Raw genomic sequence first — 27,916 nt, forward strand, 5'->3', positions numbered from 1 at the left:
CTAGCGAAAAGCTTTGGCAGTGTGTCTCGCAGGGAGATAGCTTAGGAGCGCAGCGCACTTTTGCCTCCCTTGTCCAGAAAGACGCATTTGCTGCACACTCCAAAAACACTGCTCTTCCTATGGTAATATGTAAGCTGCTGTCTGACGCCCGTTCTCTTCTGCCCACTCTTGCCCAGCTCGTTGTTTTAACGTGCACGTGCCGTCCTGGCATTCAGTGCACAGTGAAAGCAATCGCAAAAGTCCAGCAGCTGCTGACTGCCAAACACAAGGCGCTGGCTATGTTCTTGCTTCTCGACAACTCAACGCAGCCCTTCATTTCTGCAGCTGCCATCGAGTTCTCTGCATCTCGAGCCTTCGGAAACGAGCACGAGTTTCCCAAGAGGGGCTTCATCAGGACGAAGTCAAAACCCAGGAAAATTGTCTCGGAGCACCTTCAATAAAGCATGCCAGCAGTGCATTGAAAAGGCAGGGAGCTTTAGCCACCGTCCTCTATCAGTCGCAAGGCTGTGCACACAATTTCGTCTCTCTGCAGCAACGTTCTTCGCCCTCGTACAAGCTACAGCTCTCTCCGGCTCCCGGAGCAGGAGAAGCGGCTGCTTCGCGCACACAACAGCGGAGCGGCAGCCGTACTCTCCGAAGCGCTGCTTCAGCCGAAAGACGCCGGCCACCGGCGCTTGGCTTCGGACAGCTCCGGAGAGCCGTAGTGTGCATCTGCACTAGACTGCATCATAGCGAAAAGCTTTGGCAGTGTGTCTCGCAGGGAGATAGCTTAGGAGCGCAGCGCACTTATGCCTCCCTTGTCCAAAAACACGATTTTACTGCACACTCCAAAAATAGTGCTCTTTCCTGGGCAATACGTAAGCTGCTATCTAGCGGCCGTGATTTTTCGGCTACTCTTGCTCAGCTAGTTGTTTTAACGTGCACAGGCCGTCCTGGCTTTCAGTGCACAGTGATAGCAATCGCAAAAGTCTAGCAGCTGCTGACTTCCAAACACAAGGCGCTGACTATGTTCTTGCTTCTCGACAACTCAACGCAGCTCTTCATTTCTGCAGTTGCCATCGAGGTCTCTGCATCTCGGAGACTCAGAGGACGAGCACGAGTTTCCCAGGAGGGGCTGCATCAGGACGAATTCAAAACTCAGGAAAATTGTCCTGGAACACCTTCCCTAAGGATGCTAGAATGGAATTGAAGAGGCAGGCGAGCGGCCACCACGGTCCTCTAGCAGTCCTTAGGGTGCGCGCAGAAGACCGGTGCTCTGCGGCTTCGTTCTTCGCCCTCGTACAAGCTACCGCTCTCTCCGGCTCCCGGAGCAGGAGAAGCGGCTGCTTCGCGCACACAACAGCGGAGCGGCAGCCGTACGCTCCGAAGCGCTGCTTCAGCCGAAAGACGCCGGCCACCGGCGCTTGGCTTCGGACAGCTCCGGAGAGCCGTAGTGTGCATCTGCACTAGACTGCATCATAGCGAAAAGCTTTGGCAGTGTGTCTCGCAGAGAGATAGCTTAGGAGCGCAGCGCACTTATGCCTCCCTTGTCCAGAAACACGATTTTACTGCACACTCCAAAAACAATGCTCTTTCCAGGGCAATATATAAGCTGATTTCTGACGGCCGTGATCTTTCGATTACTCTTGCTCAGCTAGTTGTTTTAACGTGCACAGGCCGTCCTGGCATTCAGTGCACAGTGATAGCAATCGCAAAAGTCTAGCAGCTGCTGACTTCCAAACACAAGGCGCTGGCTATGTTCTTGCTTCTCGACAACTCAACGCAGCCCTTCATTTCTGCACTTGCCAACGAGGTCTCTGCACTCGGAGCCTCAGAGGACGCGCACGAGTTTCCCAGGAGGGGCTGCATCAGGACGAATTCAAAACTCAGGAAAATTGTCCTGGAACACCTTCCCTAAGGATGCTAGAATGGAATTGAAGAGGCAGGCGAGCGGCCACCACGGTTCTCTAGCAGTCCTTAGGGTGCGCGGAGAAGCCGGGTGCTCTGCGGCTTCGTTCTTCGCCCTCGTACAAGCTACCGCTCTCTCCGGCTCCCGGAGCAGGAGAAGCGGCTGCTTCGCGCACACAACAGCGGAGCGGCAGCCGTACGCTCCGAAGCGCTGCTTCAGCCGAAAGACGCCGGCCACCGGCGCTTGGCTTCGGACAGCTCCGGAGAGCCGTAGTGTGCGTCTGCACTAGACTGCATCCTAGCGAAAAGCTTTGGCAGTGTGTCTCGCAGGGAGATAGCTTAGGAGCGCAGCGCACTTTTGCCTCCCTTGTCCAGAAACACGCATTTGCTGCACACTCCAAAAACACTGCTCTTCCTATGGTAATATGTAAGCTGCTGTCTGACGCCCGTTCTCTTCTGCCCACTCTTGCCCAGCTCGTTGTTTTAACGTGCACGTGCCGTCCTGGCATTCAGTGCACAGTGAAAGCAATCGCAAAAGTCCAGCAGCTGCTGACTGCCAAACACAAGGCGCTGGCTATGTTCTTGCTTCTCGACAACTCAACGCAGCCCTTCATTTCTGCAGCTGCCATCGAGTTCTCTGCATCTCGAGCCTTCGGAAACGAGCACGAGTTTCCCAAGAGGGGCTTCATCAGGACGAAGTCAAAACCCAGGAAAATTGTCTCGGAGCACCTTCAATAAAGCATGCCAGCAGTGCATTGAAAAGGCAGGGAGCTTTAGCCACCGTCCTCTATCAGTCGCAAGGCTGTGCACACAATTTCGTCTCTCTGCAGCAACGTTCTTCGCCCTCGTACAAGCTACAGCTCTCTCCGGCTCCCGGAGCAGGAGAAGCGGCTGCTTCGCGCACACAACAGCGGAGCGGCAGCCGTACTCTCCGAAGCGCTGCTTCAGCCGAAAGACGCCGGCCACCGGCGCTTGGCTTCGGACAGCTCCGGAGAGCCGTAGTGTGCATCTGCACTAGACTGCATCATAGCGAAAAGCTTTGGCAGTGTGTCTCGCAGAGAGATAGCTTAGGAGCGCAGCGCACTTATGCCTCCCTTGTCCAAAAACACGATTTTACTGCACACTCCAAAAATAGCGCTCTTTCCTGGGCAATACGTAAGCTGCTATCTAGCGGCCGTGATTTTTCGGCTACTGTTGCTCAGCTAGTTGTTTTAACGTGCACAGGCCGTCCTGGCTTTCAGTGCACAGTGATAGCAATCGCAAAAGTCCAGCAGCTGCTGACTCCCAAACACAAGGCGCTGGCTATGTTCTTGCTTCTCGACAACTCAACGCAGCCCTTCATTTCTGCACTTGCCAACGAGGTCTCTGCACTCGGAGCCTCAGAGGACGCGCACGAGTTTCCCAGGAGGGGCTGCATCAGGACGAATTCAAAACTCAGGAAAATTGTCCTGGAACACCTTCCCTAAGGATGCTAGAAAGGAATTGAAGAGGCAGGCGAGCGGCCACCACGGTCCTCTAGCACTCCTTAGGGTGCGCGGAGAAGCCGGGTGCTCTGCGGCTTCGTTCTTCGCCCTCGTACAAGCTACCGCTCTCTCCGCTCCCGGAGCAGGAGAAGCGGCTGCTTCGCGCACACAACAGCGGAGCGGCAGCCGTACGCTCCGAAGCGCTGCTTCAGCCGAAAGACGCCGGCCACCGGCGCTTGGCTTCGGACAGCTCCGGAGAGCCGTAGTGTGCGTCTGCACTAGACTGCATCCTAGCGAAAAGCTTTGGCAGTGTGTCTCGCAGGGAGATAGCTTAGGAGCGCAGCGCACTTTTGCCTCCCTTGTCCAGAAAGACGCATTTGCTGCACACTCCAAAAACACTGCTCTTCCTATGGTAATATGTAAGCTGCTGTCTGACGCCCGTTCTCTTCTGCCCACTCTTGCCCAGCTCGTTGTTTTAACGTGCACGTGCCGTCCTGGCATTCAGTGCACAGTGAAAGCAATCGCAAAAGTCCAGCAGCTGCTGACTGCCAAACACAAGGCGCTGGCTATGTTCTTGCTTTTCGACAACTCAACGCAGCCCTTCATTTCTGCAGCTGCCATCGAGTTCTCTGCATCTCGAGCCTTCGGAAACGAGCACGAGTTTCCCAAGAGGGGCTTCATCAGGACGAAGTCAAAACCCAGGAAAATTGTCTCGGAGCACCTTCAATAAAGCATGCCAGCAGTGCATTGAAAAGGCAGGGAGCTTTAGCCACCGTCCTCTATCAGTCGCAAGGCTGTGCACACAATTTCGTCTCTCTGCAGCAACGTTCTTCGCCCTCGTACAAGCTACAGCTCTCTCCGGCTCCCGGAGCAGGAGAAGCGGCTGCTTCGCGCACACAACAGCGGAGCGGCAGCCCTACGCTCCGAAGCGCTGCTTCAGCCGAAAGACGCCGGCCACCGGCGCTTGGCTTCGGACAGCTCCGGAGAGCCGTAGTGTGCGTCTGCACTAGACTGCATCATAGCGAAAAGCTTTGGCAGTGTGTCTCGCAGGGAGATAGCTTAGGAGCGCAGCGCACTTATGCCTCCCTTGTCCAAAAACACGATTTTACTGCACACTCCAAAAATAGTGCTCTTTCCTGGGCAATACGTAAGCTGCTATCTAGCGGCCGTGACTTTTCGGCTACTCTTGCTCAGCTAGTTGTTTTAACGTGCACGTGCCGTCCTGGCTTTCAGTGCACAGTGATAGCAATCGCAAAAGTCTAGCAGCTGCTGACTTCCAAACACAAGGCGCTGGCTATGTTCTTGCTTCTCGACAACTCAACGCAGCCCTTCATTTCTGCAGTTGCCATCGAGGTCTCTGCATCTCGGAGACTCAGAGGACGAGCACGAGTTTCCCAGGAGGGGCTGCATCAGGACGAATTCAAAACTCAGGAAAATTGTCCTGGAACACCTTCCCTAAGGATGCTAGAATGGAATTGAAGAGGCAGGCGAGCGGCCACCACGGTCCTCTAGCAGTCCTTAGGGTGCGCGCAGAAGACCGGTGCTCTGCGGCTTCGTTCTTCGCCCTCGTACAAGCTACCGCTCTCTCCGGCTCCCGGAGCAGGAGAAGCGGCTGCTTCGCGCACACAACAGCGGAGTGGCAGCCGTACGCTCCGAAGCGCTGCTTCAGCCGAAAGACGCCGGCCACCGGCGCTTGGCTTCGGACAGCTCCGGAGAGCCGTAGTGTGCATCTGCACTAGACTGCATCATAGCGAAAAGCTTTGGCAGTGTGTCTCGCAGAGAGATAGCTTAGGAGCGCAGCGCACTTATGCCTCCCTTGTCCAGAAACACGATTTTACTGCACACTCCAAAAACAATGCTCTTTCCAGGGCAATATATAAGCTGATTTCTGACGGCCGTGATCTTTCGATTACTCTTGCTCAGCTAGTTGTTTTAACGTGCACAGGCCGTCCTGGCTTTCAGTGCACAGTGATAGCAATCGCAAAAGTCTAGCAGCTGCTGACTTCCAAACACAAGGCGCTGGCTATGTTCTTGCTTCTCGACAACTCAACGCAGCCCTTCATTTCTGCACTTGACAACGAGGTCTCTGCACTCGGAGCCTCAGAGGACGCGCACGAGTTTCCCAGGAGGGGCTGCATCAGGACGAATTCAAAACTCAGGAAAATTGTCCTGGAACACCTTCCCTAAGGATGCTAGAATGGAATTGAAGAGGCAGGCGAGCGGCCACCACGGTTGTCTAGCAGTCCTTAGGGTGCGCGGAGAAGCCGGGTGCTCTGCGGCTTCGTTCTTCGCCCTCGTACAAGCTACCGCTCTCTCCGGCTCCCGGAGCAGGAGAAGCGGCTGCATCGCGCACACAACAGCGGAGCGGCAGCCGTACGCTCCGAAGCGCTGCTTCAGCCGAAAGACGCCGGCCACCGGCGCTTGGCTTCGGACAGCTCCGGAGAGCCGTAGTGTGCGTCTGCACTAGACTGCATCCTAGCGAAAAGCTTTGGCAGTGTGTCTCGCAGGGAGATAGCTTAGGAGCGCAGCGCACTTTTGCCTCCCTTGTCCAGAAACACGCATTTGCTGCACACTCCAAAAACACTGCTCTTCCTATGGTAATATGTAAGCTGCTGTCTGACGCCCGTTCTCTTCTGCCCACTCTTGCCCAGCTCGTTGTTTTAACGTGCACGTGCCGTCCTGGCATTCAGTGCACAGTGAAAGCAATCGCAAAAGTCCAGCAGCTGCTGACTGCCAAACACAAGGCGCTGGCTATGTTCTTGCTTCTCGACAACTCAACGCAGCCCTTCATTTCTGCAGCTGCCATCGAGTTCTCTGCATCTCGAGCCTTCGGAAACGAGCACGAGTTTCCCAAGAGGGGCTTCATCAGGACGAAGTCAAAACCCAGGAAAATTGTCTCGGAGCACCTTCAATAAAGCATGCCAGCAGTGCATTGAAAAGGCAGGGAGCTTTAGCCACCGTCCTCTATCAGTCGCAAGGCTGTGCACACAATTTCGTCTCTCTGCAGCAACGTTCTTCGCCCTCGTACAAGCTACAGCTCTCTCCGGCTCCCGGAGCAGGAGAAGAGGCTGCTTCGCGCACACAACAGCGGAGCGGCAGCCGTACTCTCCGAAGCGCTGCTTCAGCCGAAAGACGCCGGCCACCGGCGCTTGGCTTCGGACAGCTCCGGAGAGCCGTAGTGTGCGTCTGCACTAGACTGCATCATAGCGAAAAGCTTTGGCAGTGTGTCTCGCAGGGAGATAGCTTAGGAGCGCAGCGCACTTATGCCTCCCTTGTCCAAAAACACGATTTTACTGCACACTCCAAAAATAGTGCTCTTTCCTGGGCAATACGTAAGCTGCTATCTAGCGGCCGTGATTTTTCGGCTACTGTTGCTCAGCTAGTTGTTTTAACGTGCACAGGCCGTCCTGGCTTTCAGTGCACAGTGATAGCAATCGCAAAAGTCCAGCAGCTGCTGACTCCCAAACACAAGGCGCTGGCTATGTTCTTGCTTCTCGACAACTCAACGCAGCCCTTCATTTCTGCACTTGCCAACGAGGTCTCTGCACTCGGAGCCTCAGAGGACGCGCACGAGTTTCCCAGGAGGGGCTGCATCAGGACGAATTCAAAACTCAGGAAAATTGTCCTGGAACACCTTCCCTAAGGATGCTAGAAAGGAATTGAAGAGGCAGGCGAGCGGCCACCACGGTCCTCTAGCACTCCTTAGGGTGCGCGGAGAAGCCGGGTGCTCTGCGGCTTCGTTCTTCGCCCTCGTACAAGCTACCGCTCTCTCCGCTCCCGGAGCAGGAGAAGCGGCTGCTTCGCGCACACAACAGCGGAGCGGCAGCCGTACGCTCCGAAGCGCTGCTTCAGCCGAAAGACGCCGGCCACCGGCGCTTGGCTTCGGACAGCTCCGGAGAGCCGTAGTGTGCGTCTGCACTAGACTGCATCCTAGCGAAAAGCTTTGGCAGTGTGTCTCGCAGGGAGATAGCTTAGGAGCGCAGCGCACTTTTGCCTCCCTTGTCCAGAAAGACGCATTTGCTGCACACTCCAAAAACACTGCTCTTCCTATGGTAATATGTAAGCTGCTGTCTGACGCCCGTTCTCTTCTGCCCACTCTTGCCCAGCTCGTTGTTTTAACGTGCACGTGCCGTCCTGGCATTCAGTGCACAGTGAAAGCAATCGCAAAAGTCCAGCAGCTGCTGACTGCCAAACACAAGGCGCTGGCTATGTTCTTGCTTCTCGACAACTCAACGCAGCCCTTCATTTCTGCAGCTGCCATCGAGTTCTCTGCATCTCGAGCCTTCGGAAACGAGCACGAGTTTCCCAAGAGGGGCTTCATCAGGACGAAGTCAAAACCCAGGAAAATTGTCTCGGAGCACCTTCAATAAAGCATGCCAGCAGTGCATTGAAAAGGCAGGGAGCTTTAGCCACCGTCCTCTATCAGTCGCAAGGCTGTGCACACAATTTCGTCTCTCTGCAGCAACGTTCTTCGCCCTCGTACAAGCTACAGCTCTCTCCGGCTCCCGGAGCAGGAGAAGAGGCTGCTTCGCGCACACAACAGCGGAGCGGCAGCCCTACGCTCCGAAGCGCTGCTTCAGCCGAAAGACGCCGGCCACCGGCGCTTGGCTTCGGACAGCTCCGGAGAGCCGTAGTGTGCGTCTGCACTAGACTGCATCATAGCGAAAAGCTTTGGCAGTGTGTCTCGCAGGGAGATAGCTTAGGAGCGCAGCGCACTTATGCCTCCCTTGTCCAAAAACACGATTTTACTGCACACTCCAAAAATAGTGCTCTTTCCTGGGCAATACGTAAGCTGCTATCTAGCGGCCGTGACTTTTCGGCTACTCTTGCTCAGCTAGTTGTTTTAACGTGCACGTGCCGTCCTGGCTTTCAGTGCACAGTGATAGCAATCGCAAAAGTCTAGCAGCTGCTGACTTCCAAACACAAGGCGCTGGCTATGTTCTTGCTTCTCGACAACTCAAAGCAGCCCTTCATTTCTGCAGTTGCCATCGAGGTCTCTGCATCTCGGAGACTCAGAGGACGAGCACGAGTTTCCCAGGAGGGGCTGCATCAGGACGAATTCAAAACTCAGGAAAATTGTCCTGGAACACCTTCCCTAAGGATGCTAGAATGGAATTGAAGAGGCAGGCGAGCGGCCACCACGGTCCTCTAGCACTCCTTAGGGTGCGCGGAGAAGCCGGGTGCTCTGCGGCTTCGTTCTTCGCCCTCGTACAAGCTACCGCTCTCTCCGCTCCCGGAGCAGGAGAAGCGGCTGCTTCGCGCACACAACAGCGGAGCGGCAGCCGTACGCTCCGAAGCGCTGCTTCAGCCGAAAGACGCCGGCCACCGGCGCTTGGCTTCGGACAGCTCCGGAGAGCCGTAGTGTGCATCTGCACTAGACTGCATCCTAGCGAAAAGCTTTGGCAGTGTGTCTCGCAGGGAGATAGCTTAGGAGCGCAGCGCACTTTTGCCTCCCTTGTCCAGAAAGACGCATTTGCTGCACACTCCAAAAACACTGCTCTTCCTATGGTAATATGTAAGCTGCTGTCTGACGCCCGTTCTCTTCTGCCCACTCTTGCCCAGCTCGTTGTTTTAACGTGCACGTGCCGTCCTGGCATTCAGTGCACAGTGAAAGCAATCGCAAAAGTCCAGCAGCTGCTGACTTCCAAACACAAGGCGCTGGCTATGTTCTTGCTTCTCGACAACTCAACGCAGCCCTTCATTTCTGCAGCTGCCATCGAGTTCTCTGCATCTCGAGCCTTCGGAAACGAGCACGAGTTTCCCAAGAGGGGCTTCATCAGGACGAAGTCAAAACCCAGGAAAATTGTCTCGGAGCACCTTCAATAAAGCATGCCAGCAGTGCATTGAAAAGGCAGGGAGCTTTAGCCACCGTCCTCTATCAGTCGCAAGGCTGTGCACACAATTTCGTCTCTCTGCAGCAACGTTCTTCGCCCTCGTACAAGCTACAGCTCTCTCCGGCTCCCGGAGCAGGAGAAGCGGCTGCTTCGCGCACACAACAGCGGAGCGGCAGCCGTACTCTCCGAAGCGCTGCTTCAGCCGAAAGACGCCGGCCACCGGCGCTTGGCTTCGGACAGCTCCGGAGAGCCGTAGTGTGCGTCTGCACTAGACTGCATCATAGCGAAAAGCTTTGGCAGTGTGTCTCGCAGGGAGATAGCTTAGGAGCGCAGCGCACTTATGCCTCCCTTGTCCAGAAACACGATTTTACTGCACACTCCAAAAACAATGCTCTTTCCAGGGCAATATATAAGCTGATTTCTGACGGCCGTGATCTTTCGATTACTCTTGCTCAGCTAGTTGTTTTAACGTGCACAGGCCGTCCTGGCTTTCAGTGCACAGTGATAGCAATCGCAAAAGTCTAGCAGCTGCTGACTTCCAAACACAAGGCGCTGGCTATGTTCTTGCTTCTCGACAACTCAACGCAGCCCTTCATTTCTGCACTTGCCAACGAGGTCTCTGCACTCGGAGCCTCAGAGGACGCGCACGAGTTTCCCAGGAGGGGCTGCATCAGGACGAATTCAAAACTCAGGAAAATTGTCCTGGAACACCTTCCCTAAGGATGCTAGAATGGAATTGAAGAGGCAGGCGAGCGGCCACCACGGTCCTCTAGCAGTCCTTAGGGTGCGCGGAGAAGCCGGGTGCTCTGCGGCTTCGTTCTTCGCCCTCGTACAAGCTACCGCTCTCTCCGGCTCCCGGAGCAGGAGAAGCGGCTGCTTCGCGCACACAACAGCGGAGCGGCAGCCGTACGCTCCGAAGCGCTGCTTCAGCCGAAAGACGCCGGCCACCGGCGCTTGGCTTCGGACAGCTCCGGAGAGCCGTAGTGTGCGTCTGCACTAAACTGCATGATAGCGAAAAGCTTTGGCAGTGTGTCTCGCAGGGAGATAGCTTAGGAGCGCAGCGCACTTTTGCCTCCCTTGTCCAGAAACACGCATTTGCTGCACACTCCAAAAACACTGCTCTTCCTATGGTAATATGTAAGCTGCTGTCTGACGCCCGTTCTCTTCTGCCCACTCTTGCCCAGCTCGTTGTTTTAACGTGGACGTGCCGTCCTGGCTTTCAGTGCACAGTGAAAGCAATCGCAAAAGTCCAGCAGCTGCTGACTGCCAAACACAAGGCGCTGGCTATGTTCTTGCTTCTCGACAACTCAACGCAGCCCTTCATTTCTGCAGCTGCCATCGAGTTCTCTGCATCTCGAGCCTTCGGAAACGAGCACGAGTTTCCCAAGAGGGGCTTCATCAGGACGAAGTCAAAACCCAGGAAAATTGTCTCGGAGCACCTTCAATAAAGCATGCCAGCAGTGCATTGAAAAGGCAGGGAGCTTTAGCCACCGTCCTCTATCAGTCGCAAGGCTGTGCACACAATTTCGTCTCTCTGCAGCAACGTTCTTCGCCCTCGTACAAGCTACAGCTCTCTCCGGCTCCCGGAGCAGGAGAAGCGGCTGCTTCGCGCACACAACAGCGGAGCGGCAGCCGTACTCTCCGAAGCGCTGCTTCAGCCGAAAGACGCCGGCCACCGGCGCTTGGCTTCGGACAGCTCCGGAGAGCCGTAGTGTGCGTCTGCACTAGACTGCATCATAGCGAAAAGCTTTGGCAGTGTGTCTCGCAGAGAGATAGCTTAGGAGCGCAGCGCACTTATGCCTCCCTTGTCCAGAAACACGATTTTACTGCACACTCCAAAAACAATGCTCTTTCCAGGGCAATATATAAGCTGATTTCTGACGGCCGTGATCTTTCGATTACTCTTGCTCAGCTAGTTGTTTTAACGTGCACAGGCCGTCCTGGCTTTCAGTGCACAGTGATAGCAATCGCAAAAGTCCAGCAGCTGCTGACTCCCAAACACAAGGCGCTGGCTATGTTCTTGCTTCTCGACAACTCAACGCAGCCCTTCATTTCTGCACTTGCCAACGAGGTCTCTGCACTCGGAGCCTCAGAGGACGCGCACGAGTTTCCCAGGAGGGGCTGCATCAGGACGAATTCAAAACTCAGGAAAATTGTCCTGGAACACCTTCCCTAAGGATGCTAGAAAGGAATTGAAGAGGCAGGCGAGCGGCCACCACGGTCCTCTAGCACTCCTTAGGGTGCGCGGAGAAGCCGGGTGCTCTGCGGCTTCGTTCTTCGCCCTCGTACAAGCTACCGCTCTCTCCGCTCCCGGAGCAGGAGAAGCGGCTGCTTCGCGCACACAACAGCGGAGCGGCAGCCCTACGCTCCGAAGCGCTGCTTCAGCCGAAAGACGCCGGCCACCGGCGCTTGGCTTCGGACAGCTCCGGAGAGCCGTAGTGTGCGTCTGCACTAGACTGCATCCTAGCGAAAAGCTTTGGCAGTGTGTCTCGCAGGGAGATAGCTTAGGAGCGCAGCGCACTTTTGCCTCCCTTGTCCAGAAACACGCATTTGCTGCACACTCCAAAAACACTGCTCTTCCTATGGTAATATGTAAGCTGCTGTCTGACGCCCGTTCTCTTCTGCCCACTCTTGCCCAGCTCGTTGTTTTAACGTGCACGTGCCGTCCTGGCATTCAGTGCACAGTGAAAGCAATCGCAAAAGTCCAGCAGCTGCTGACTGCCAAACACAAGGCGCTGGCTATGTTCTTGCTTCTCGACAACTCAACGCAGCCCTTCATTTCTGCAGCTGCCATCGAGTTCTCTGCATCTCGAGCCTTCGGAAACGAGCACGAGTTTCCCAAGAGGGGCTTCATCAGGACGAAGTCAAAACCCAGGAAAATTGTCTCGGAGCACCTTCAATAAAGCATGCCAGCAGTGCATTGAAAAGGCAGGGAGCTTTAGCCACCGTCCTCTATCAGTCGCAAGGCTGTGCACACAATTTCGTCTCTCTGCAGCAACGTTCTTCGCCCTCGTACAAGCTACCGCTCTCTCCGGCTCCCGGAGCAGGAGAAGCGGCTGCTTCGCGCACACAACAGCGGAGCGGCAGCCGTACTCTCCGAAGCGCTGCTTCAGCCGAAAGACGCCGGCCACCGGCGCTTGGCTTCGGACAGCTCCGGAGAGCCGTAGTGTGCATCTGCACTAGACTGCATCATAGCGAAAAGCTTTGGCAGTGTGTCTCGCAGGGAGATAGCTTAGGAGCGCAGCGCACTTATGCCTCCCTTGTCCAAAAACACGATTTTACTGCACACTCCAAAAATAGTGCTCTTTCCTGGGCAATACGTAAGCTGCTATCTAGCGGCCGTGATTTTTCGGCTACTGTTGCTCAGCTAGTTGTTTTAACGTGCACAGGCCGTCCTGGCTTTCAGTGCACAGTGATAGCAATCGCAAAAGTCTAGCAGCTGCTGACTTCCAAACACAAGGCGCTGGCTATGTTCTTGCTTCTCGACAACTCAACGCAGCCCTTCATTTCTGCAGTTGCCATCGAGGTCTCTGCATCTCGGAGCCTCAGAGGACGAGCACGAGTTTCCCAGGAGGGGCTGCATCAGGACGAATTCAAAACTCAGGAAAATTGTCCTGGAACACCTTCCCTAAGGATGCTAGAATGGAATTGAAGAGGCAGGCGAGCGGCCACCACGGTCCTCTAGCAGTCCTTAGGGTGCGCGCAGAAGACCGGTGCTCTGCGGCTTCGTTCTTCGCCCTCGTACAAGCTACCGCTCTCTCCGGCTCCCGGAGCAGGAGAAGCGGCTGCTTCGCGCACACAACAGCGGAGCGGCAGCCCTACGCTCCGAAGCGCTGCTTCAGCCGAAAGACGCCGGCCACCGGCGCTTTGCTTCGGACAGCTCCGGAGAGCCGTAGTGTGCGTCTGCACTAAACTGCATGATAGCGAAAAGCTTTGGCAGTGTGTCTCGCAGGGAGATAGCTTAGGAGCGCAGCGCACTTATGCCTCCCTTGTCCAGAAACACGATTTTACTGCACACTCCAAAAACAATGCTCTTTCCAGGGCAATATATAAGCTGATTTCTGACGGCCGTGATCTTTCGATTACTCTTGCTCAGCTAGTTGTTTTAACGTGCACAGGCCGTCCTGGCTTTCAGTGCACAGTGATAGCAATCGCAAAAGTCTAGCAGCTGCTGACTTCCAAACACAAGGCGCTGGCTATGTTCTTGCTTCTCGACAACTCAAAGCAGCCCTTCATTTCTGCAGTTGCCATCGAGGTCTCTGCACTCGGAGCCTCAGAGGACGCGCACGAGTTTCCCAGGAGGGGCTGCATCAGGACGAATTCAAAACTCAGGAAAATTGTCCTGGAACACCTTCCCTAAGGATGCTAGAATGGAATTGAAGAGGCAGGCGAGCGGCCACCACGGTCCTCTAGCAGTCCTTAGGGTGCGCGGAGAAGCCGGGTGCTCTGCGGCTTCGTTCTTCGCCCTCGTACAAGCTACCGCTCTCTCCGGCTCCCGGAGCAGGAGAAGCGGCTGCTTCGCGCACACAACAGCGGAGCGGCAGCCGTACGCTCCGAAGCGCTGCTTCAGCCGAAAGACGCCGGCCACCGGCGCTTGGCTTCGGACAGCTCCGGAGAGCCGTAGTGTGCGTCTGCACTAGACTGCATCCTAGCGAAAAGCTTTGGCAGTGTGTCTCGCAGGGAGATAGCTTAGGAGCGCAGCGCACTTTTGCCTCCCTTGTCCAGAAACACGCATTTGCTGCACACTCCAAAAACACTGCTCTTCCTATGGTAATATGTAAGCTGCTGTCTGACGCCCGTTCTCTTCTGCCCACTCTTGCCCAGCTCGTTGTTTTAACGTGCACGTGCCGTCCTGGCTTTCAGTGCACAGTGAAAGCAATCGCAAAAGTCCAGCAGCTGCTGACTGCCAAACACAAGGCGCTGGCTATGTTCTTGCTTCTCGACAACTCAACGCAGCCCTTCATTTCTGCAGCTGCCATCGAGTTCTCTGCATCTCGAGCCTTCGGAAACGAGCACGAGTTTCCCAAGAGGGGCTTCATCAGGACGAAGTCAAAACTCAGGAAAATTGTCTCGGAGCACCTTCAATAAAGCATGCCAGCAGTGCATTGAAAAGGCAGGGAGCTTTAGCCACCGTCCTCTATCAGTCGCAAGGCTGTGCACACAATTTCGTCTCTCTGCAGCAACGTTCTTCGCCCTCGTACAAGCTACAGCTCTCTCCGGCTCCCGGAGCAGGAGAAGCGGCTGCTTCGCGCACACAACAGCGGAGCGGCAGCCGTACTCTCCGAAGCGCTGCTTCAGCCGAAAGACGCCGGCCACCGGCGCTTGGCTTCGGACAGCTCCGGAGAGCCGTAGTGTGCATCTGCACTAGACTGCATCATAGCGAAAAGCTTTGGCAGTGTGTCTCGCAGGGAGATAGCTTAGGAGCGCAGCGCACTTATGCCTCCCTTGTCCAAAAACACGATTTTACTGCACACTCCAAAAATAGTGCTCTTTCCTGGGCAATACGTAAGCTGCTATCTAGCGGCCGTGATTTTTCGGCTACTGTTGCTCAGCTAGTTGTTTTAACGTGCACAGGCCGTCCTGGCTTTCAGTGCACAGTGATAGCAATCGCAAAAGTCTAGCAGCTGCTGACTTCCAAACACAAGGCGCTGACTATGTTCTTGCTTCTCGACAACTCAACGCAGCTCTTCATTTCTGCAGTTGCCATCGAGGTCTCTGCATCTCGGAGACTCAGAGGACGAGCACGAGTTTCCCAGGAGGGGCTGCATCAGGACGAATTCAAAACTCAGGAAAATTGTCCTGGAACACCTTCCCTAAGGATGCTAGAATGGAATTGAAGAGGCAGGCGAGCGGCCACCACGGTCCTCTAGCAGTCCTTAGGGTGCGCGCAGAAGGCCGGTGCTCTGCGGCTTCGTTCTTCGCCCTCGTACAAGCTACCGCTCTCTCCGGCTCCCGGAGCAGGAGAAGCGGCTGCTTCGCGCACACAACAGCGGAGCGGCAGCCGTACGCTCCGAAGCGCTGCTTCAGCCGAAAGACGCCGGCCACCGGCGCTTGGCTTCGGACAGCTCCGGAGAGCCGTAGTGTGCGTCTGCACTAGACTGCATCCTAGCGAAAAGCTTTGGCAGTGTGTCTCGCAGGGAGATACCTTAGGAGCGCAGCGCACTTTTGCCTCCCTTGTCCAGAAACACGCATTTGCTGCACACTCCAAAAACACTGCTCTTCCTATGGTAATATGTAAGCTGCTGTCTGACGCCCGTTCTCTTCTGCCCACTCTTGCCCAGCTCGTTGTTTTAACGTGCACGTGCCGTCCTGGCTTTCAGTGCACAGTGAAAGCAATCGCAAAAGTCCAGCAGCTGCTGACTGCCAAACACAAGGCGCTGGCTATGTTCTTGCTTCTCGACAACTCAACGCAGCCCTTCATTTCTGCAGCTGCCATCGAGTTCTCTGCATCTCGAGCCTTCGGAAACGAGCACGAGTTTCCCAAGAGGGGCTTCATCAGGACGAAGTCAAAACCCAGGAAAATTGTCTCGGAGCACCTTCAATAAAGCATGCCAGCAGTGCATTGAAAAGGCAGGGAGCTTTAGCCACCGTCCTCTATCAGTCGCAAGGCTGTGCACACAATTTCGTCTCTCTGCAGCAACGTTCTTCGCCCTCGTACAAGCTACAGCTCTCTCCGGCTCCCGGAGCAGGAGAAGCGGCTGCTTCGCGCACACAACAGCGGAGCGGCAGCCGTACTCTCCGAAGCGCTGCTTCAGCCGAAAGACGCCGGCCACCGGCGCTTGGCTTCGGACAGCTCCGGAGAGCCGTAGTGTGCGTCTGCACTAGACTGCATCATAGCGAAAAGCTTTGGCAGTGTGTCTCGCAGAGAGATAGCTTAGGAGCGCAGCGCACTTATGCCTCCCTTGTCCAGAAACACGATTTTACTGCACACTCCAAAAACAATGCTCTTTCCAGGGCAATATATAAGCTGATTTCTGACGGCCGTGATCTTTCGATTACTCTTGCTCAGCTAGTTGTTTTAACGTGCACAGGCCGTCCTGGCTTTCAGTGCACAGTGATAGCAATCGCAAAAGTCTAGCAGCTGCTGACTTCCAAACACAAGGCGCTGGCTATGTTCTTGCTTCTCGACAACTCAACGCAGCCCTTCATTTCTGCACTTGCCAACGAGGTCTCTGCACTCGGAGCCTCAGAGGACGCGCACGAGTTTCCCAGGAGGGGCTGCATCAGGACGACTTCAAAACTCAGGAAAATTGTCCTGGAACACCTTCCCTAAGGATGCTAGAATGGAATTGAAGAGGCAGGCGAGCGGCCACCACGGTCCTCTAGCACTCCTTAGGGTGCGCGGAGAAGCCGGGTGCTCTGCGGCTTCGTTCTTCGCCCTCGTACAAGCTACCGCTCTCTCCGCTCCCGGAGCAGGAGAAGCGGCTGCTTCGCGCACACAACAGCGGAGCGGCAGCCGTACGCTCCGAAGCGCTGCTTCAGCCGAAAGACGCCGGCCACCGGCGCTTGGCTTCGGACAGCTCCGGAGAGCCGTAGTGTGCGTCTGCACTAGACTGCATCCTAGCGAAAAGCTTTGGCAGTGTGTCTCGCAGGGAGATAGCTTAGGAGCGCAGCGCACTTTTGCCTCCCTTGTCCAGAAACACGCATTTGCTGCACACTCCAAAAACACTGCTCTTCCTATGGTAATATGTAAGCTGCTGTCTGACGCCCGTTCTCTTCTGCCCACTCTTGCCCAGCTCGTTGTTTTAACGTGCACGTGCCGTCCTGGCATTCAGTGCACAGTGAAAGCAATCGCAAAAGTCCAGCAGCTGCTGACTGCCAAACACAAGGCGCTGGCTATGTTCTTGCTTCTCGACAACTCAACGCAGCCCTTCATTTCTGCAGCTGCCATCGAGTTCTCTGCATCTCGAGCCTTCGGAAACGAGCACGAGTTTCCCAAGAGGGGCTTCATCAGGACGAAGTCAAAACCCAGGAAAATTGTCTCGGAGCACCTTCAATAAAGCATGCCAGCAGTGCATTGAAAAGGCAGGGAGCTTTAGCCACCGTCCTCTATCAGTCGCAAGGCTGTGCACACAATTTCGTCTCTCTGCAGCAACGTTCTTCGCCCTCGTACAAGCTACCGCTCTCTCCGGCTCCCGGAGCAGGAGAAGTGGCTGCTTCGCGCACACAACAGCGGAGCGGCAGCCGTACTCTCCGAAGCGCTGCTTCAGCCGAAAGACGCCGGCCACCGGCGCTTGGCTTCGGACAGCTCCGGAGAGCCGTAGTGTGCATCTGCACTAGACTGCATCATAGCGAAAAGCTTTGGCAGTGTGTCTCGCAGGGAGATAGCTTAGGAGCGCAGCGCACTTATGCCTCCCTTGTCCAAAAACACGATTTTACTGCACACTCCAAAAATAGTGCTCTTTCCTGGGCAATACGTAAGCTGCTATCTAGCGGCCGTGATTTTTCGGCTACTGTTGCTCAGCTAGTTGTTTTAACGTGCACAGGCCGTCCTGGCTTTCAGTGCACAGTGATAGCAATCGCAAAAGTCTAGCAGCTGCTGACTTCCAAACACAAGGCGCTGGCTATGTTCTTGCTTCTCGACAACTCAACGCAGCCCTTCATTTCTGCAGTTGCCATCGAGGTCTCTGCATCTCGGAGACTCAGAGGACGAGCACGAGTTTCCCAGGAGGGGCTGCATCAGGACGAATTCAAAACTCAGGAAAATTGTCCTGGAACACCTTCCCTAAGGATGCTAGAATGGAATTGAAGAGGCAGGCGAGCGGCCACCACGGTCCTCTAGCAGTCCTTAGGGTGCGCGCAGAAGACCGGTGCTCTGCGGCTTCGTTCTTCGCCCTCGTACAAGCTACCGCTCTCTCCGGCTCCCGGAGCAGGAGAAGCGGCTGCTTCGCGCACACAACAGCGGAGCGGCAGCCGTACGCTCCGAAGCGCTGCTTCAGCCGAAAGACGCCGGCCACCGGCGCTTGGCTTCGGACAGCTCCGGAGAGCCGTAGTGTGCGTCTGCACTAGACTGCATCCTAGCGAAAAGCTTTGGCAGTGTGTCTCGCAGGGAGATACCTTAGGAGCGCAGCGCACTTTTGCCTCCCTTGTCCAGAAACACGCATTTGCTGCACACTCCAAAAACACTGCTCTTCCTATGGTAATATGTAAGCTGCTGTCTGACGCCCGTTCTCTTCTGCCCACTCTTGCCCAGCTCGTTGTTTTAACGTGCACGTGCCGTCCTGGCTTTCAGTGCACAGTGAAAGCAATCGCAAAAGTCCAGCAGCTGCTGACTGCCAAACACAAGGCGCTGGCTATGTTCTTGCTTCTCGACAACTCAACGCAGCCCTTCATTTCTGCAGCTGCCATCGAGTTCTCTGCATCTCGAGCCTTCGGAAACGAGCACGAGTTTCCCAAGAGGGGCTTCATCAGGACGAAGTCAAAACCCAGGAAAATTGTCTCGGAGCACCTTCAATAAAGCATGCCAGCAGTGCATTGAAAAGGCAGGGAGCTTTAGCCACCGTCCTCTATCAGTCGCAAGGCTGTGCACACAATTTCGTCTCTCTGCAGCAACGTTCTTCGCCCTCGTACAAGCTACAGCTCTCTCCGGCTCCCGGAGCAGGAGAAGCGGCTGCTTCGCGCACACAACAGCGGAGCGGCAGCCGTACTCTCCGAAGCGCTGCTTCAGCCGAAAGACGCCGGCCACCGGCGCTTGGCTTCGGACAGCTCCGGAGAGCCGTAGTGTGCGTCTGCACTAGACTGCATCATAGCGAAAAGCTTTGGCAGTGTGTCTCGCAGAGAGATAGCTTAGGAGCGCAGCGCACTTATGCCTCCCTTGTCCAGAAACACGATTTTACTGCACACTCCAAAAACAATGCTCTTTCCAGGGCAATATATAAGCTGATTTCTGACGGCCGTGATCTTTCGATTACTCTTGCTCAGCTAGTTGTTTTAACGTGCACAGGCCGTCCTGGCTTTCAGTGCACAGTGATAGCAATCGCAAAAGTCTAGCAGCTGCTGACTTCCAAACACAAGGCGCTGGCTATGTTCTTGCTTCTCGACAACTCAACGCAGCCCTTCATTTCTGCACTTGCCAACGAGGTCTCTGCACTCGGAGCCTCAGAGGACGCGCACGAGTTTCCCAGGAGGGGCTGCATCAGGACGAATTCAAAACTCAGGAAAATTGTCCTGGAACACCTTCCCTAAGGATGCTAGAATGGAATTGAAGAGGCAGGCGAGCGGCCACCACGGTCCTCTAGCACTCCTTAGGGTGCGCGGAGAAGCCGGGTGCTCTGCGGCTTCGTTCTTCGCCCTCGTACAAGCTACCGCTCTCTCCGCTCCCGGAGCAGGAGAAGCGGCTGCTTCGCGCACACAACAGCGGAGCGGCAGCCGTACGCTCCGAAGCGCTGCTTCAGCCGAAAGACGCCGGCCACCGGCGCTTGGCTTCGGACAGCTCCGGAGAGCCGTAGTGTGCGTCTGCACTAGACTGCATCCTAGCGAAAAGCTTTGGCAGTGTGTCTCGCAGGGAGATAGCTTAGGAGCGCAGCGCACTTTTGCCTCCCTTGTCCAGAAACACGCATTTGCTGCACACTCCAAAAACACTGCTCTTTCCTATGGTAATATGTAAGCTGCTGTCTGACGCCCGTTCTCTTCTGCCCACTCTTGCCCAGCTCGTTGTTTTAACGTGCACGTGCCGTCCTGGCATTCAGTGCACAGTGAAAGCAATCGCAAAAGTCCAGCAGCTGCTGACTGCCAAACACAAGGCGCTGGCTATGTTCTTGCTTCTCGACAACTCAACGCAGCCCTTCATTTCTGCAGCTGCCATCGAGTTCTCTGCATCTCGAGCCTTCGGAAACGAGCACGAGTTTCCCAAGAGGGGCTTCATCAGGACGAAGTCAAAACCCAGGAAAATTGTCTCGGAGCACCTTCAATAAAGCATGCCAGCAGTGCATTGAAAAGGCAGGGAGCTTTAGCCACCGTCCTCTATCAGTCGCAAGGCTGTGCACACAATTTCGTCTCTCTGCAGCAACGTTCTTCGCCCTCGTACAAGCTACCGCTCTCTCCGGCTCCCGGAGCAGGAGAAGCGGCTGCTTCGCGCACACAACAGCGGAGCGGCAGCCGTACTCTCCGAAGCGCTGCTTCAGCCGAAAGACGCCGGCCACCGGCGCTTGGCTTCGGACAGCTCCGGAGAGCCGTAGTGTGCATCTGCACTAGACTGCATCATAGCGAAAAGCTTTGGCAGTGTGTCTCGCAGGGAGATAGCTTAGGAGCGCAGCGCACTTATGCCTCCCTTGTCCAAAAACACGATTTTACTGCACACTCCAAAAATAGTGCTCTTTCCTGGGCAATACGTAAGCTGCTATCTAGCGGCCGTGATTTTTCGGCTACTGTTGCTCAGCTAGTTGTTTTAACGTGCACAGGCCGTCCTGGCTTTCAGTGCACAGTGATAGCAATCGCAAAAGTCTAGCAGCTGCTGACTTCCAAACACAAGGCGCTGGCTATGTTCTTGCTTCTCGACAACTCAACGCAGCCCTTCATTTCTGCAGTTGCCATCGAGGTCTCTGCATCTCGGAGCCTCAGAGGACGAGCACGAGTTTCCCAGGAGGGGCTGCATCAGGACGAATTCAAAACTCAGGAAAATTGTCCTGGAACACCTTCCCTAAGGATGCTAGAATGGAATTGAAGAGGCAGGCGAGCGGCCACCACGGTCCTCTAGCAGTCCTTAGGGTGCGCGCAGAAGACCGGTGCTCTGCGGCTTCGTTCTTCGCCCTCGTACAAGCTACCGCTCTCTCCGGCTCCCGGAGCAGGAGAAGCGGCTGCTTCGCGCACACAACAGCGGAGCGGCAGCCCTACGCTCCGAAGCGCTGCTTCAGCCGAAAGACGCCGGCCACCGGCGCTTGGCTTCGGACAGCTCCGGAGAGCCGTAGTGTGCGTCTGCACTAAACTGCATGATAGCGAAAAGCTTTGGCAGTGTGTCTCGCAGGGAGATAGCTTAGGAGCGCAGCGCACTTATGCCTCCCTTGTCCAGAAACACGATTTTACTGCACACTCCAAAAACAATGCTCTTTCCAGGGCAATATATAAGCTGATTTCTGACGGCCGTGATCTTTCGATTACTCTTGCTCAGCTAGTTGTTTTAACGTGCACAGGCCGTCCTGGCTTTCAGTGCACAGTGATAGCAATCGCAAAAGTCTAGCAGCTGCTGACTTCCAAACACAAGGCGCTGGCTATGTTCTTGCTTCTCGACAACTCAAAGCAGCCCTTCATTTCTGCAGTTGCCATCGAGGTCTCTGCACTCGGAGCCTCAGAGGACGCGCACGAGTTTCCCAGGAGGGGCTGCATCAGGACGAATTCAAAACTCAGGAAAATTGTCCTGGAACACCTTCCCTAAGGATGCTAGAATGGAATTGAAGAGGCAGGCGAGCGGCCACCACGGTCCTCTAGCAGTCCTTAGGGTGCGCGGAGAAGCCGGGTGCTCTGCGGCTTCGTTCTTCGCCCTCGTACAAGCTACCGCTCTCTCCGGCTCCCGGAGCAGGAGAAGCGGCTGCTTCGCGCACACAACAGCGGAGCGGCAGCCGTACGCTCCGAAGCGCTGCTTCAGCCGAAAGACGCCGGCCACCGGCGCTTGGCTTCGGACAGCTCCGGAGAGCCGTAGTGTGCGTCTGCACTAGACTGCATCCTAGCGAAAAGCTTTGGCAGTGTGTCTCGCAGGGAGATAGCTTAGGAGCGCAGCGCACTTTTGCCTCCCTTGTCCAGAAACACGCATTTGCTGCACACTCCAAAAACACTGCTCTTCCTATGGTAATATGTAAGCTGCTGTCTGACGCCCGTTCTCTTCTGCCCACTCTTGCCCAGCTCGTTGTTTTAACGTGCACGTGCCGTCCTGGCTTTCAGTGCACAGTGAAAGCAATCGCAAAAGTCCAGCAGCTGCTGACTGCCAAACACAAGGCGCTGGCTATGTTCTTGCTTCTCGACAACTCAACGCAGCCCTTCATTTCTGCAGCTGCCATCGAGTTCTCTGCATCTCGAGCCTTCGGAAACGAGCACGAGTTTCCCAAGAGGGGCTTCATCAGGACGAAGTCAAAACTCAGGAAAATTGTCTCGGAGCACCTTCAATAAAGCATGCCAGCAGTGCATTGAAAAGGCAGGGAGCTTTAGCCACCGTCCTCTATCAGTCGCAAGGCTGTGCACACAATTTCGTCTCTCTGCAGCAACGTTCTTCGCCCTCGTACAAGCTACAGCTCTCTCCGGCTCCCGGAGCAGGAGAAGCGGCTGCTTCGCGCACACAACAGCGGAGCGGCAGCCCTACGCTCCGAAGCGCTGCTTCAGCCGAAAGACGCCGGCCACCGGCGCTTGGCTTCGGACAGCTCCGGAGAGCCGTAGTGTGCATCTGCACTAGACTGCATCATAGCGAAAAGCTTTGGCAGTGTGTCTCGCAGGGAGATAGCTTAGGAGCGCAGCGCACTTATGCCTCCCTTGTCCAAAAACACGATTTTACTGCACACTCCAAAAATAGTGCTCTTTCCTGGGCAATACGTAAGCTGCTATCTAGCGGCCGTGATTTTTCGGCTACTGTTGCTCAGCTAGTTGTTTTAACGTGCACAGGCCGTCCTGGCTTTCAGTGCACAGTGATAGCAATCGCAAAAGTCTAGCAGCTGCTGACTTCCAAACACAAGGCGCTGACTATGTTCTTGCTTCTCGACAACTCAACGCAGCTCTTCATTTCTGCAGTTGCCATCGAGGTCTCTGCATCTCGGAGACTCAGAGGACGAGCACAAGTTTCCCAGGAGGGGTTGCATCAGGACGAATTCAAAACTCAGGAAAATTGTCCTGGAACACCTTCCCTAAGGATGCTAGAATGGAATTGAAGAGGCAGGCGAGCGGCCACCACGGTCCTCTAGCAGTCCTTAGGGTGCGCGCAGAAGACCGGTGCTCTGCGGCTTCGTTCTTCGCCCTCGTACAAGCTACCGCTCTCTCCGGCTCCCGGAGCAGGAGAAGCGGCTGCTTCGCGCACACAACAGCGGAGCGGCAGCCCTACGCTCCGAAGCGCTGCTTCAGCCGAAAGACGCCGGCCACCGGCGCTTGGCTTCGGACAGCTCCGGAGAGCCGTAGTGTGCGTCTGCACTAAACTGCATGATAGCGAAAAGCTTTGGCAGTGTGTCTCGCAGGGAGATAGCTTAGGAGCGCAGCGCACTTATGCCTCCCTTGTCCAGAAACACGATTTTACTGCACACTCCAAAAACAATGCTCTTTCCAGGGCAATATATAAGCTGATTTCTGACGGCCGTGATCTTTCGATTACTCTTGCTCAGCTAGTTGTTTTAACGTGCACAGGCCGTCCTGGCTTTCAGTGCACAGTGATAGCAATCGCAAAAGTCTAGCAGCTGCTGACTTCCAAACACAAGGCGCTGGCTATGTTCTTGCTTCTCGACAACTCAAAGCAGCCCTTCATTTCTGCAGTTGCCATCGAGGTCTCTGCATGTCGGAGACTCAGAGGACGAGCACGAGTTTCCCAGGAGGGGCTGCATCAGGACGAATTCAAAACTCAGGAAAATTGTCCTGGAACACCTTCCCTAAGGATGCTAGAATGGAATTGAAGAGGCAGGCGAGCGGCCACCACGGTCCTCTAGCACTCCTTAGGGTGCGCGGAGAAGCCGGGTGCTCTGCGGCTTCGTTCTTCGCCCTCGTACAAGCTACCGCTCTCTCCGCTCCCGGAGCAGGAGAAGCGGCTGCTTCGCGCACACAACAGCGGAGCGGCAGCCGTACGCTCCGAAGCGCTGCTTCAGCCGAAAGACGCCGGCCACCGGCGCTTGGCTTCGGACAGCTCCGGAGAGCCGTAGTGTGCGTCTGCACTAGACTGCATCCTAGCGAAAAGCTTTGGCAGTGTGTCTCGCAGGGAGATAGCTTAGGAGCGCAGCGCACTTTTGCCTCCCTTGTCCAGAAACACGCATTTGCTGCACACTCCAAAAACACTGCTCTTCCTATGGTAATATGTAAGCTGCTGTCTGACGCCCGTTCTCTTCTGCCCACTCTTGCCCAGCTCGTTGTTTTAACGTGCACGTGCCGTCCTGGCATTCAGTGCACAGTGAAAGCAATCGCAAAAGTCCAGCAGCTGCTGACTGCCAAACACAAGGCGCTGGCTATGTTCTTGCTTCTCGACAACTCAACGCAGCCCTTCATTTCTGCAGCTGCCATCGAGTTCTCTGCATCTCGAGCCTTCGGAAACGAGCACGAGTTTCCCAAGAGGGGCTTCATCAGGACGAAGTCAAAACCCAGGAAAATTGTCTCGGAGCACCTTCAATAAAGCATGCCAGCAGTGCATTGAAAAGGCAGGGAGCTTTAGCCACCGTCCTCTATCAGTCGCAAGGCTGTGCACACAATTTCGTCTCTCTGCAGCAACGTTCTTCGCCCTCGTACAAGCTACCGCTCTCTCCGGCTCCCGGAGCAGGAGAAGCGGCTGCTTCGCGCACACAACAGCGGAGCGGCAGCCGTACTCTCCGAAGCGCTGCTTCAGCCGAAAGACGCCGGCCACCGGCGCTTGGCTTCGGACAGCTCCGGAGAGCCGTAGTGTGCATCTGCACTAGACTGCATCATAGCGAAAAGCTTTGGCAGTGTGTCTCGCAGGGAGATAGCTTAGGAGCGCAGCGCACTTATGCCTCCCTTGTCCAAAAACACGATTTTACTGCACACTCCAAAAATAGTGCTCTTTCCTGGGCAATACGTAAGCTGCTATCTAGCGGCCGTGATTTTTCGGCTACTGTTGCTCAGCTAGTTGTTTTAACGTGCACAGGCCGTCCTGGCTTTCAGTGCACAGTGATAGCAATCGCAAAAGTCTAGCAGCTGCTGACTTCCAAACACAAGGCGCTGGCTATGTTCTTGCTTCTCGACAACTCAACGCAGCCCTTCATTTCTGCAGTTGCCATCGAGGTCTCTGCATCTCGGAGACTCAGAGGACGAGCACGAGTTTCCCAGGAGGGGCTGCATCAGGACGAATTCAAAACTCAGGAAAATTGTCCTGGAACACCTTCCCTAAGGATGCTAGAATGGAATTGAAGAGGCAGGCGAGCGGCCACCACGGTCCTCTAGCAGTCCTTAGGGTGCGCGCAGAAGACCGGTGCTCTGCGGCTTCGTTCTTCGCCCTCGTACAAGCTACCGCTCTCTCCGGCTCCCGGAGCAGGAGAAGCGGCTGCTTCGCGCACACAACAGCGGAGCGGCAGCCGTACGCTCCGAAGCGCTGCTTCAGCCGAAAGACGCCGGCCACCGGCGCTTGGCTTCGGACAGCTCCGGAGAGCCGTAGTGTGCGTCTGCACTAGACTGCATCCTAGCGAAAAGCTTTGGCAGTGTGTCTCGCAGGGAGATACCTTAGGAGCGCAGCGCACTTTTGCCTCCCTTGTCCAGAAACACGCATTTGCTGCACACTCCAAAAACACTGCTCTTCCTATGGTAATATGTAAGCTGCTGTCTGACGCCCGTTCTCTTCTGCCCACTCTTGCCCAGCTCGTTGTTTTAACGTGCACGTGCCGTCCTGGCTTTCAGTGCACAGTGAAAGCAATCGCAAAAGTCCAGCAGCTGCTGACTGCCAAACACAAGACGCTGGCTATGTTCTTGCTTCTCGACAACTCAACGCAGCCCTTCATTTCTGCAGCTGCCATCGAGTTCTCTGCATCTCGAGCCTTCGGAAACGAGCACGAGTTTCCCAAGAGGGGCTTCATCAGGACGAAGTCAAAACCCAGGAAAATTGTCTCGGAGCACCTTCAATAAAGCATGCCAGCAGTGCATTGAAAAGGCAGGGAGCTTTAGCCACCGTCCTCTATCAGTCGCAAGGCTGTGCACACAATTTCGTCTCTCTGCAGCAACGTTCTTCGCCCTCGTACAAGCTACAGCTCTCTCCGGCTCCCGGAGCAGGAGAAGCGGCTGCTTCGCGCACACAACAGCGGAGCGGCAGCCGTACTCTCCGAAGCGCTGCTTCAGCCGAAAGACGCCGGCCACCGGCGCTTGGCTTCGGACAGCTCCGGAGAGCCGTAGTGTGCGTCTGCACTAGACTGCATCATAGCGAAAAGCTTTGGCAGTGTGTCTCGCAGAGAGATAGCTTAGGAGCGCAGCGCACTTATGCCTCCCTTGTCCAGAAACACGATTTTACTGCACACTCCAAAAACAATGCTCTTTCCAGGGCAATATATAAGCTGATTTCTGACGGCCGTGATCTTTCGATTACTCTTGCTCAGCTAGTTGTTTTAACGTGCACAGGCCGTCCTGGCTTTCAGTGCACAGTGATAGCAATCGCAAAAGTCTAGCAGCTGCTGACTTCCAAACACAAGGCGCTGGCTATGTTCTTGCTTCTCGACAACTCAAAGCAGCCCTTCATTTCTGCAGTTGCCATCGAGGTCTCTGCACTCGGAGCCTCAGAGGACGCGCACGAGTTTCCCAGGAGGGGCTGCATCAGGACGAATTCAAAACTCAGGAAAATTGTCCTGGAACACCTTCCCTAAGGATGCTAGAATGGAATTGAAGAGGCAGGCGAGCGGCCACCACGGTCCTCTAGCAGTCCTTAGGGTGCGCGGAGAAGCCGGGTGCTCTGCGGCTTCGTTCTTCGCCCTCGTACAAGCTACCGCTCTCTCCGGCTCCCGGAGCAGGAGAAGCGGCTGCTTCGCGCACACAACAGCGGAGCGGCAGCCGTACGCTCCGAAGCGCTGCTTCAGCCGAAAGACGCCGGCCACCGGCGCTTGGCTTCGGACAGCTCCGGAGAGCCGTAGTGTGCGTCTGCACTAGACTGCATCCTAGCGAAAAGCTTTGGCAGTGTGTCTCGCAGGGAGATAGCTTAGGAGCGCAGCGCACTTTTGCCTCCCTTGTCCAGAAACACGCATTTGCTGCACACTCCAAAAACACTGCTCTTCCTATGGTAATATGTAAGCTGCTGTCTGACGCCCGTTCTCTTCTGCCCACTCTTGCCCAGCTCGTTGTTTTAACGTGCACGTGCCGTCCTGGCTTTCAGTGCACAGTGAAAGCAATCGCAAAAGTCCAGCAGCTGCTGACTGCCAAACACAAGGCGCTGGCTATGTTCTTGCTTCTCGACAACTCAACGCAGCCCTTCATTTCTGCAGCTGCCATCGAGTTCTCTGCATCTCGAGCCTTCGGAAACGAGCACGAGTTTCCCAAGAGGGGCTTCATCAGGACGAAGTCAAAACTCAGGAAAATTGTCTCGGAGCACCTTCAATAAAGCATGCCAGCAGTGCATTGAAAAGGCAGGGAGCTTTAGCCACCGTCCTCTATCAGTCGCAAGGCTGTGCACACAATTTCGTCTCTCTGCAGCAACGTTCTTCGCCCTCGTACAAGCTACAGCTCTCTCCGGCTCCCGGAGCAGGAGAAGCGGCTGCTTCGCGCACACAACAGCGGAGCGGCAGCCCTACGCTCCGAAGCGCTGCTTCAGCCGAAAGACGCCGGCCACCGGCGCTTGGCTTCGGACAGCTCCGGAGAGCCGTAGTGTGCATCTGCACTAGACTGCATCATAGCGAAAAGCTTTGGCAGTGTGTCTCGCAGGGAGATAGCTTAGGAGCGCAGCGCACTTATGCCTCCCTTGTCCAAAAACACGATTTTACTGCACACTCCAAAAATAGTGCTCTTTCCTGGGCAATACGTAAGCTGCTATCTAGCGGCCGTGATTTTTCGGCTACTGTTGCTCAGCTAGTTGTTTTAACGTGCACAGGCCGTCCTGGCTTTCAGTGCACAGTGATAGCAATCGCAAAAGTCTAGCAG

This window comes from Lonchura striata, chromosome 24, assembly GCF_046129695.1.
Source record: "Lonchura striata isolate bLonStr1 chromosome 24, bLonStr1.mat, whole genome shotgun sequence".
Classification (NCBI taxonomy): Eukaryota; Metazoa; Chordata; class Aves; order Passeriformes; family Estrildidae; genus Lonchura; species Lonchura striata.